Here is a 15,060-nt window from a genome sequence, read left to right on the forward strand (position 1 = left end):
CACTGACAGGAACACCCTATACACACTGATAGAAACATCGTAACACACTGATGTAAACAGCTTATACACACGGATATAAACACTGTAACACACTGATATAAACACCTTAACACAATGATAGAAACACCTTGTACACATTGATATAAAAACCTAAACACACTGATACATATACCTTACACACACTGATACAAACACTGTAACACACTGATGTAAACACCTTATACACACTGACATAAACACCGTAACACACTGATATAAAGAACTTATACACACTGATATAAACATTGTAACACGCTGCTATAAACACCGCAACACACTGATATAAATACCATATACACACTGATATAAACACTTTATACACACTGATATAAACACCTTAACAAACTGATATAAATACCTTATACACACAGATATAAACACTGTAATACAATAATATAAACACCTTATACACACTGATATAAACACCGTAACACACTGATAAAACTGCTTCCCACACTGGTAAAAACCACTTTCACACATTGATATGAACACAACATACACACTGATATAAACACCTTAACACACTGATATAAATACCTTATATACACTGATATAAACACCTTAAAACACTGTTAAAAACACCTTATACACATTGATATAAACACATTAACACACTGATATAGACATCCTAACACACAGATATAAATTCCTTATGCACAATGATATAAACACCTTAACAAACAGATACAAACACCTTATACTCACTGATATAAATACCTTATACATGCGGATATAAACACTGTAACACACTGATATAGACACCTTTTGCACACTGATAAAAACAACTTATACACATTGATATAAACACCTCATACACACTGATATAAACACCTTAACACACTAAGATAAACACTGTAACACACTGATATAAACAACTGATACACACTGATCGAAAGACTTTATACATACTGATATAAACACCTTAACACACTGATATAAACACCTTAACATACTGATATAAACACCTTAACACACTGATATAAACACCTCATAAACACTGATATAAATATGTAATAAACACCGATATAAACACCTGAACACAATGATATAAACACCTTATACGTACTGATATAAACACCTGTTGCACACTGATATAAATACCTTAAAACACTGATATAAACACCTTATACACATTGATATAAACACATTAACACACTGATATAAACATCCTAACACACTGATATAAATACCTTATACACGCTGAAAAAACACTGTAACACAATGATATAAACACCTTATACACACTGATATAAACATCTTAACACACTGATATAAATACCTTATGCACATTGATATAAACACCTTAACACACTGATACAAATACCTTATACTCACTGATATAAATAACTTATACACGCGGATATAAACACTGTAACACACTGATATAAACACCTTATGCACACTGATAAAAACAACTTGTACACATTGATATAAACACCTCATACACACTGATATAAACACCTTAACACACTGATATAAACACCTTATGCACACTAATATTAACACTGTAACACACTGATATAAACAACTTATACACACTGCTAGAAAGATTTTATACATACTGATATAAACACCTTTGCACACTGATATAAACACATTATACTCATTGATATAAACACCTTATACACACTGATATAAAACTGTAACACACTGATGTAAACACCATTTATACACTGATATAACCACCTTAACAGACTGATATAAACACCTTGTACACAATGATATAAACACCTTATACAGACTGATATAAACACCTTAACACACTGATAGAAACACTTTATACACACTGATATAAACACCTTATACACACTGATATAAACACATTATACTCATTGATATAAACAGCTCATACACACTGATGGAAACACCTTAACACACTGATATAAACACCTTAACTCACTAATATAAACACCATACACACACAGATATAAACACCTTAAACACACTGATAGAAACACCTGATTCACAATGATATAAACACCTTATACAGACTGACATAAACACCTTAACACACTGAAAGAAACACCTAATACACATTGATATAAACACCTCATACACACTGATATAAATACCTTAACGCACTGATATAAAACTGTAACACACTGATGCAAACACCATATACACACTGATATAACCAACTTAACACACTGATATAAACACCTTATACACACTGATATAAACACCATATACACACTGATATAACCACCTTAACACACTGATATAAACACCTTAAGACCTGATATAAATACCTTATACACACTGATATAAACACTGTAACACACTGATATAAACACCTTAACACACTGATATAAACACCATATATACACTGACAGGAACACCCTATACACACTGATATAAACAACTTAACAAATTGATATAAACAGCTTATCCACACTGATATCAATGCATTATGCACACTGATATAAACACCTTAACAAACAGATACAAACACCTTATATTCACTGATATAAATACCTTATACACGCGGATATAAACACTGCAACACACTGATATAAACACCTTATGCACACTGATACAAACACCTCAACAAACTGATATAAACACCTTAACACACTGATACAAACACCTTATACACATTGATATAAATACCTTATACATGCGGATATAAACACTGCAACACACTGATACAAACACCTTATACTCACTGATATAAACACCTCATACACACTGATATAAACACCTTATACACACGAAGATAAACACTGTTACACACTGATATAAACACCTTAACACACTGATATAAACACCTTTTACACAATGATATAAACACATTATACACATTGATATAAACACTTCATACACACTGATGTAAACACCTGAAAACACTGATATAAACACCTTAACATACTGATATAAACACCTTACACACACTGAAATAAACACATTAACACACTGATACAAACACCTCATAAACACCTTAACACACTGATAGAAACACCTTATACACATTGATATAAACACCTCATACACACTGAAATAAATACCTTAACGCATTGATATAAAACTGTAACACACTGATGTAAACACCATATACACACTGATATAAACATCATATACACACTGATATAACCACCTGAACACACTGATAAAAACACCATATACACACTGATATAAACATCATATACACACTGATATAACCACCTGAACACACTGATAAAAACACCATATACACACTGATATAAACATCATATACACACTGATATAACCACCTGAACACACTGATATAAACACCATATACACACTGATATAACCACCTTAACACACTGATACAAACACCTTAACACACTTATATAAACAACCTAAGACCTGATAGAAATACCTTATACACACTGATATAAACACTGTAACACACTGATACAAACAACTTAACACACTGATATAAACACCAAAACACACTGATATAAACACCATATTCACACTGACAGGAACACCATATACACACTGACGGAAACATCGTAACACACTGATGTAAACAGCTTATACACACTGATATAAACACTGTAACACACTGATATAAACACCTTAACACACTGATATAAACACCAAAACACACTGATATAAACACCATATACACACTGACAGGAACACCCTATACACACTGATAGAAACACCGTATACACACTGAAAAAACACCTTATACACACTGATATAAACACCGTGAGACACTGATAGAAACACCATATACACACTGATATAAACATCTTTACACACTGATATAAACACTGTAACACACAGATATAAACACCTTATACACACTGATATAAACACCCTAACACACTGATCGAAACACCTTACACACACTGAGAGAAACACTGTAACACACTGATATAAAGAACTTATACACACTGACATAAACATTGTAACACACTGATATAAACACCTTATACACACTGATATAAACACCATGAGACACTGATAGAAACACCTTATACACACTGATAGAAACATCTGAGACACTGACATAAATACCTTGTACACGCTCATATGATCACCGAAACACACTGATATAAATACATTATACAATCATTTAAACACTGTAAGACACTGATATAAACACCTTATGCACACTGATATAAACACCTTAACAAACTGATATAAACACCTTCTACACACTGATATCAACACATTATGCACACTGATATATACACCTTAACAAACTGATATAAACAACTTTTGCACACTGATATAAATATCTTATACACACGGATATAAACACTGTAACACACTGATATAAACACCTTATACACACTAATATAAACACTGTAAAACACTGATATAAACAAATTATACACACTGATATAAACACATTATACACATTGATATAAACACCTCATACACACTGATATAAACACCTTAACATACTGATATAAACACTTTAACACACTGATATAAACACTTCATAAACACTGATATAAATACGTAATACACACTGATGTAAACACCTTATACCCACTAATATAAACACTGTAACACACTGATATAAACACCTGAGACACACTAATATAAACACCTTCACACACTGTTATGAACACTTTAGACATACTGATATAAATACCTTATACACACTGATATAAACATTGTAACACACTGAAAAAACACCTTATACACACTGAGAGAAACACTGTAACACACTGATATAAACATCTTATACATACTGACATAAACACCGTAACACACTGATAGAAAGAACTTATACACACTGATATAAACATTGTAACACACTGATATAAACACATTATACACACTGATATAAACATGGTAACACACTGATATAAACACCTTATACACACTGATATAAACACCTTATACACACTGATATAAACACCGTAACACACTGATATCAACACATTAACACACTGATATATACACTCTAACACACTGATATAAATACCATATACACACTGATATAAACACTTTATACACACTGACATAAACACCGTAACACACTGATAGAAAGAACTTATACACACTGATACAAACATGGTAACACACTGATATAAACACCTTATACACACTGATATAAACACCGTAACACAATGATATAAATACCTTATACACACTGATAAAACTGCTTTCCACACTGGTAAAAACCACTTTTACACATTGATATGAACACAACATACACACTGATATAAACACATTAACACACTGATATAAATACCTTATATACACTGATATAAACACCTTATACACACTGATATAAATACCTTATATACACTGATATAAACACCTTTAAACACTGTTAAAAACACCTTATACACATTGATATAAACACATTAACACACTGATATAGACATCCTAACACACAGATATAAATACCTTATGCACAATGATATAAACACCTTAACAAACAGATACAAACACCTTATACTCACTGATATAAATACCTTATACATGCGGATATAAACACTGTAACACACTGATATATACACCTTATGCACACTGATATAAACACCTCAACAAACTGATATAAACACCTTAACACACTGATATAAACACCTTATGCACACTGATGAAAACAACTTATACACATTGATATAAACACCTCATACACACTGATATAAACACCTTAACACACTGATATAAACACCTTATACACACTGATCGAAAGACTTTATACATACTGATATAAACACCTTAACACACTGATATAAACACCTGTACACACTGATATAAACACATTATACACATTGATATAAACACCTCATACACACTGATGTAAACACCTTAACACACTGATATAAACACCTTAACATACTGATATAAACACCTTAAACACACTGATATAAATATGTAATAAACACTGATATAAACACCTTAACACACTGATATAAACACCTTAACACACTGATATAAACATCTCATAAACACTGATATAAATACGTAATACACACTGATGTAAACACCTTATACACACCAATATAAACACCTTAACACACTGATATAAAGCCCTAATACACACTGATATAAATACCTTATACACACTGATATAAACACTGTAACACACTGATATAAACACCTGAGACACACAAATATAAACACCTTCACACACTGGTATAAACACTTTATACATACTGAAATAAATACCTTATACACACTGATACAAACATTGTAACACACTGAAAAAACACCTTAACACACTGATATAAACACCTTAACACACTGATATAAACACCTTAACACACTGATATAAACACCCTAAGACCTGATACAAATACCTGATACACACTGATATAAACACTGAAACACACTGATATAAACACCTTAACACACTGAAATAAACACCAAAACACACTGATATAAACACCATATACACACTGACAGGAACACCCTATGCACACTGATAGAAACATCGTAACACACTGATGTAAACAACTTATACACACGGATATAAACACCTTAACACACTGATATAAACACCCTAAGACCTGATACAAATACCTTATACACACTGATATAAACACTGAAACACACTGATATAAACACCTCAAAACACTGAAATAAACACCATATACACACTGACAGGAACACCCTATGCACACTGATAGAAACATCGTAACACACTGATATAAACACCTTATACACAATGATATAAACACATTATACACACTGATAGAAACACCTTGTACACATTGATATAAACACCTCATACACACTGATATAAATACCTTAACGCATTGATATAAAACTGTAACACACTGATGTAAGCACCATATACACACTGATATAACCACCTTAACACACTGATATAACCACCTTAACACACTGATATAAACACCTTAACACACTGATATAAACAACCTAAGACCTGATATAAATACCTTATACACACTGATATAAACACCTTAACACACTGATATAAACACCAAAACACACTGATATAAACACCATATACACACTGACAGGAACACCCTATACACACTGATAGAAACATCGTAACACACTGATGTAAACAACTTATACACACGGATATAAACACTGTAACACACTGATATAAACAACTTATACACACGGATATAAACACTGTAACACACTGATATAAACACCTTAACACACTGATATGAACACCAAAACACACTGATATAAACACCATATACACACTGACAGGAACACCCTATACACACTGATAGAAACACCGTATACACACTGATAGAAACACCTTATACACACTGATATAAACACCTTATACACACTGATAGAAACATCTGAGACACTGACATAAATACCTTGTACACGCTCATATGATCACCTAAACACACTGATATAAATACATTATACAGACATTTAAACACTGTAAGACACTGATACAAACACCTTATGCACACTGATATATACACCTTAACAAACTGATATAAACAACTTTTGCACACTGATATAAATATCTTATACACACGGATATAAACACCTTATGCACACTGATAAAAACAACTTATACACATTGATATAAACACCTCATACACACTGATATAAACACCTTAACACACTGATATAAACACCTTATACACACTAATATAAACACTGTAACACACTGATATAAACAAATTATACACACTGATGGAAAGATTATATACATACTGATATAAAAACCTTCACACACTGATATCAACACTTTAACACACTGATATAAACACCTTATACACATTGATATAAACACCTCATACACACTGATATAAACACCTTAACATACTGATATAAACACTTTAACACACTGATATAAACACTTCATAAACACTGATATAAATACGTAATACACACTGATGTAAACACCTTATACCCACGAATATAAACACTGTAACACACTGATATAAACACCTGAGACACACTAATATAAACACCTTCACACACTGGTATAAACACTTTATACATACTGATAAAAATACCTTATACACACTGATATAAACATTGTAACACACTGAAAAAACACCTTATACACACTGAGAGAAACACTGTAACACACTGATATAAACATCTTATACACACTGACATAAACACCGTAACACACTGATATAAAGAACTTATACACACTGATATAAACAGTGTAACACACTGATATAAACACCTTATACACACTGATATGAACACGGTAACACACTGATATAAACACCTCATACACACTGATATAAACACCTTATACACACTGATATAAACACTGTATCACACTGATATCAACACATTAACACACTGATATAAACACTCTAACACTGATATAAATACCATATACACACTGATATAAACACATTATACACATTGATATAAACACCTCATACACACTGATATAAACACCTTAACATACTGATATAAACACCTCATACACACTGATATAAACACTTCATAAACACTGATATAAACACGTAATACACACTGATGTAAACACCTTATACCCACTAATATAAACACTGTAACACACTGATATAAACACCTGAGACACACTAATATAAACACCTTCACACACTGGTATGAACACTTTCGACATACTGATATAAACATGGTAACACACTGATATAAACACCTGATACGCACTGATATAAACACCTTATACACACTGATATAAACACCTTTACACATTGATATAAACACCGTAACACAATGATATAAATACCTTATACACACTGATAAAACTGCTTTCCACACTGGTAAAAACCACTTTTACACATTGATATGAACACAACATACACACTGATATAAACACATTAACACACTGATATAAATACCTTATATACACTGATAGAAACACCTTATACACACTGATATAAACACCTTATACACACTGATATAAACACCTTATACACACTGATATAAACACATTAACACACTGATATAGACATCCTAACACACAGATATAAATACCTTATGCACAATGATATAAACACCTTAACAAACAGATACAAACACCTTATACTCACTGATATAAATACCTTATACATGCGGATATAAACACTGTAACACACTGATATAAACACCTTATGCACACTGATATAAACACCTCAACAAACTGATATAAACACCTTAACACACTGATCCAAACACCTTATACTCACTGATATAAATACCTTATACACGCGGTTATAAACACTGTAACACACTGATATAAACACCTTATGCACACTGATAAAAACAACTTATACACATTGATATAAACACCTCATACACACTGATATAAACACCTTAACACACTGATATAAACACCTTATACACACTAAGATAAACACTGTAACATACTGATATAAACAACTTATACAAACTGATCGAAAGGCTTTATACATACTGATATAAACACCTTTACACACTGATATAAACACCTTAACACACTGATATAAACACCTGTACACACTGATATAAACACATTATACACATTGATATAAACACCTCATACACACTGATGTAAACACCTTAACACACTGATATAAACACCTTTTACTCACTGATAGAAACACCTTATACACATTGATATGAACACCTCAAACACACTGATGTAAACACCTTAACACACTGACATAAATACCTTATACACACTAATATAAACACCTTATACACACTGATAGAAACACCTTATACACAATGATATAAATACCTTGTATACACTGATACAAATTTGTAACACACTGATATAAACACCATATATACACTGATGTAACTGCGCAATACAGACTGATCTAAATATCTTAAACACACGAATATAAACACTGTAAAACACTGATATAAGCACCTTATACACACTGATATAAACACCTTTTCCACACTGATGTAAACACCCTAACACACTGATATGAACACCTTATACACACTGATATAAATACCATAAACACTGATATAAACACCTCATACACAATGATATAAACACTGTAACACATTGATATAAACACCTAAACGCACTGATATAAACACCAAAATAGATTGATATAAACACCTTGTACACACTGATAGGAACACCGTATACACACTGATAGAAACACATTATGCACACTGACATAAACACCCTAACACACTGATAGAAACACACTAACACACTGATATAAATAGCTTATACACACTAATATAAACACCCTAACACACTGATATAAACACCTTAACACACTGATATAAACACCTTATACACACTGATAGAAACACCTTATACACATTGATATAAACACCTCAAACACACTGATATAAACTCCTTCTCCACACAGATATAAACACTGTAACACACTGATATAATCACCTTATACACACTGATAGAAACACCTTATACACATTGATATAAACACCTTAGCACACTGATATAAACACACTAACACACTGATATAAATACATTATACACACTAATATAAACACCTTAACACACTGATAAAAACACCCGAACACACCGATATAAATACCGTATACACACTAATATAAACACCGTAACACACTGATATAAACACCTCATGCACACTGATATAAATACCTTATACACACTGAAAAAACACTGTAACACACTGACATAAACACCTTTTACACACTAAAATAAACACCTTAACACACTGGTATAAACACTTTGTACATACTGATATAAATACCTTATACACACGGATATAAACACTGTAACACACTGAAAAAACACCTTATACACACTGATATAAACACCATAATACACTGATATAAACACCTTACACACATTGATATAAACACCTCATACACACTGATGTAAACACCTTAACACACTGATATAAACACCCGAACACACTGATATAAACACCTTATACACACTGATATACACACCCTCCTGTCTGGCGATTGTTGCGTGGTGTCCGTTCATCCGTTGTCGCAGTGTCTGCATGGTCTCACCAATGTACCATGCTCCGGGGCATCCTTTCCTGCAACGTATGAGGTAGACAACGTTGGCCGAGTCACAGGAGTATGAACCATGCACCTGGTGGGTGGTGTCCTCTCATGTGATGGTGGTATCTGTGTCGATGATCTGCAATGTCTTGCAGAGGTTACCGTGGCAGGGTTGTGTGGTGTCGTGGACGCTGTTCTCCTGAAAGCTGGGTAATTTGCTGCGAACGATGGTCTGTTTGAGGGTGGGTGGCTGTTTAAAGGCGAGTCGTGGAGGTGTGGGGATGGCCATAGCGAGGTGTTCGTCATCATTGATGACATGTTGAAGGCTGCGGAGAACATGGCGTAGTTTCTCCGCTCCGGGGAAGTACTGGATGACAAAGGGTACTCTGTTGGTTGCGTCCCGTGTTAGTCTTCTGAGGAGGTCTACGCGATTTTTCGCTGTGGCCCGTCGGAACTGTCGATCGATGAGTCGAGCATCATATCCTGTTATTACTAGGGCGTCTTTCAGCGTCTGTAGGCGTCCATCGCGTTCCTCCTCGTCTGAGCAGACCCTGTGTATTCGGAGGGCCTGTCCATAGGGGATGGCCTCTTTGACGTGGTTAGGGTGGAAGCTGGAAAAGTGGAGCATCGTGAGGTTGTCTGTGGGCTTGCGGTAGAGTGAGGTGCTGAGGTGCCCGTCTTTGATGGAGATTCGTGTGTCCAAGAAAGAAATTGATTCTGAGGAGTAGTCCATGGTGAGCTTGATGGTGGGATGGAACTTGTTGATGTTATCGTGTAGTCTCTTTCGTGATTCCTCACCGTGGGTCCATAGAAAGAAAATGTCGTCGATGTATCTGGTGTATAGTGTTGGTTGGAGGCCCTGTGCAGTGAAGAAGTCCTGCTCGAACTTGTGCATGAAAATGTTGGCGTATTGGGGTGCGAATTTGGTCCCCATGGCTGTTCCGTGTGTTTGGGTAAAGAACTGGTTATTGAAGGTGAAGACATTGTGATCCAGGATGAAGCGGATGAGTTGTAGGATGGTGTCTGGAGATTGGCTGTTGTTGGTGTTGAGTATTGATGCTGTCGCAGCGATGCCGTCATCGTGGGGGATACTGGTGTAGAGTGCCGAGACGTCCATCGTGGTGAGAAGTGTTCCTGGTTCAACAGGTCCGTGGGTACTGAGTTTTTGTAGAAAGTCTGTCGTGTCGCGACAGAAGCTGGGGGTTCCCTGCACGATGGGTTTCAGGATGCCCGCGATGTATCCAGAGAGGTTCTCACACAGGGTTCCGTTGCCTGATACGATAGGACGTCCGGGTGTGTTGGCTTTGTGTATCTTTGGGAGGCAGTAGAAGTCTCCCACGCGGGGAGTACGTGGGATGAGAGTGCGTAGGATGTTTTGAAGGTCTGGATCGAAGGTCTTGATCAGTTTGTTGAGCTGATGGGTGTGTTCTTTTGTCGGGTCTGTGGGTAACCGTCTGTAGTGTTCCTGGTTGTCCAGTTGTCGGTATGCTTCTTTGCAATAGTCCGTTCTGTTCTGTATAAACTTTGTCCGCTGGTTTGATGACGATGTTGCGGTTGGTCTTGAGAGCTTTGATGGCGTTGCGTTGTGCTCGGGTGACATTCTGGTGACATTCTGGACTGTCTTCCGAGTGCGGCTGATGAATCTGGCATAGACGCATTTCCTGACAGCTTGAGCATACATGTCAAGATGAGGGCAGCGACCCTCTGGAGGAGTCCAGTGAGACTCTTTCCTCTTCGGTTGCTGTACCGCGGATCCCTCTGTCTGCTGTTCCGGAACGTTGATTGTCTCATTGGGTTCGCTGCTGAAATCTTGGGGTTTGTGGTAGAATTCCCGGAGCCTCATTCTCCTGATGAATTCCTCTGTGTCTGCCGCGAGACTAGTGGGGTCCATTTTGGTAGTGGGGCAGAAATTGAGCCCTCGGCTGAGAACTTCGATTTCGTCTTACACACACTGATATAAATACCTTAACACACTGATATAAACACCTTGTACACACTGATGTAAACACCTTTTACACACCAATATTAACACCTTAACACACTGGTATAAACACTTTGTACATACTGATATAAATACCTTATACACACTGAAATAAACACTGTAACACACTGAAAAAACATCTTATACACACTGATATAAACACCTTAACACACTGATATAAACATCTTATACACACTGATAGAAACACCTTATACACATTGATATAAACACCTCATACACACTGATGTAAACGCCTTAACACACTGATATAAACACCCGAACACACTGATATAAACACCTTATACACACTGATATAAACACCTTAACACACTGATATAAACACCTGAAACCCACTGATATATACACATTATACACACTGATAGAAACACCTTATACACACTGACATAAACACCCGAACACACTGACAGAAACACCTTATACACATTGATATAAACACCTTAACACACTGATATAAACACACTAACACACTGATATAAATACATTATACACACTAATATAAACACCTTAACACACTCATATAAACTCCTCATGCACACTGATATAAATACCTTATACAGACTGAAAAAACACTGTAACACACTGATATAAACACCTTTTACACACTAATATAAACACCTTAACACACTGGTATCAACACTTTGTACATACTGATATAAATACCTTAACACACTGATATAAACACCCTAACACACTGATATAAATACCTTATACACACTAATATAAACACCGTATCACACTGATATAAACAACTTTTACACGCTGATATGAACACCTTATACACGCTGATATAAACACCGTGAGACACTGATATAAACACCTCATACACACTGATGGAAACACCTTAACACACTGATATAAACACCTTATACACAATGATATAAATACCTTGTATACACTGATATAAATCTGTAACACACTGATATAAACATCATATATACACTGATATTACTACGCAATACACACTGATATAAATATCTTACACACACGAATATAAAGACTGTAAAACAATGATATAAACACCTTATACACACTGAGATAAAAACCTTAACACACTGATATAAACACCTTACACACACTTATGTAAACACCTTTACACACTGACATAAACACTATAACACATTGATATAAACACCTTAACACACTGATATATACACCAAAATACATTGATATAAACACCTTGCACACACTGATAGGAACACCGTATACACACTGATACAAACACCTGAAACCCACTGATATAAACACATTATACACACTGATAGAAACACCTTATACACATTGATATAAACACCTCAAACACACTGATATAAACCTCTTATACACACTGATATAAATACCTTATACACACTGATATAAATACCTTATACACACTGATATAAATACCTTATACACACTGATATAAATACCTTATACACACTGATATAAACACCTTATACACACTGACATAAACACCCTAACACAGTGATAGAAACACCTTATACACACTAATATAAACATCCTAACACACTGATATAAATACCTTATACACACTAATATAAACACCGTATCACACTGATATAAACAAATTTTACACGCTGATATGAACACCTTATACACACTGATGTAAACACCTTGTACACACTTATATAAACACCTTAACACACTGATATAAATACCTTGTACACACTTATATAAATCTGAAACACACTGATATAAACATCATATATACACTGATATTACTACGCAATACACACTGATATAAATATCTTACACACACGAATATAAACACTGTAAAACAATGATATAAACACCTTATACACACTGATGTAAACACCTTTACACACTGATATAAACACTATAACACATTGATATAAACACCTTAACACACTGATATATACACCAAAATACATTGATATAAACACCTTGTACACACTGATAGAAACACCATAACACACTGATATAAACACCTTATACACACTGATAAAAACCACTGATACACATTGATATAAACACCTTAACACACTGATATAAACAGCTTAACACACTGATATAAATACATTATACACACTGATATAAATACCTTATACACACAGATATAAACACTGTAACACACTGATATAAACACCTCATACACACTGACATAAACACCCGAACACACTGACAGAAACACCTTATACACATTGATATAAACACCTTAACACACTGATAAACACACTAAC

This window comes from Heptranchias perlo, chromosome 22 (assembly GCF_035084215.1).
Source record: "Heptranchias perlo isolate sHepPer1 chromosome 22, sHepPer1.hap1, whole genome shotgun sequence".
Taxonomy (NCBI): Eukaryota; Metazoa; Chordata; class Chondrichthyes; order Hexanchiformes; family Hexanchidae; genus Heptranchias; species Heptranchias perlo.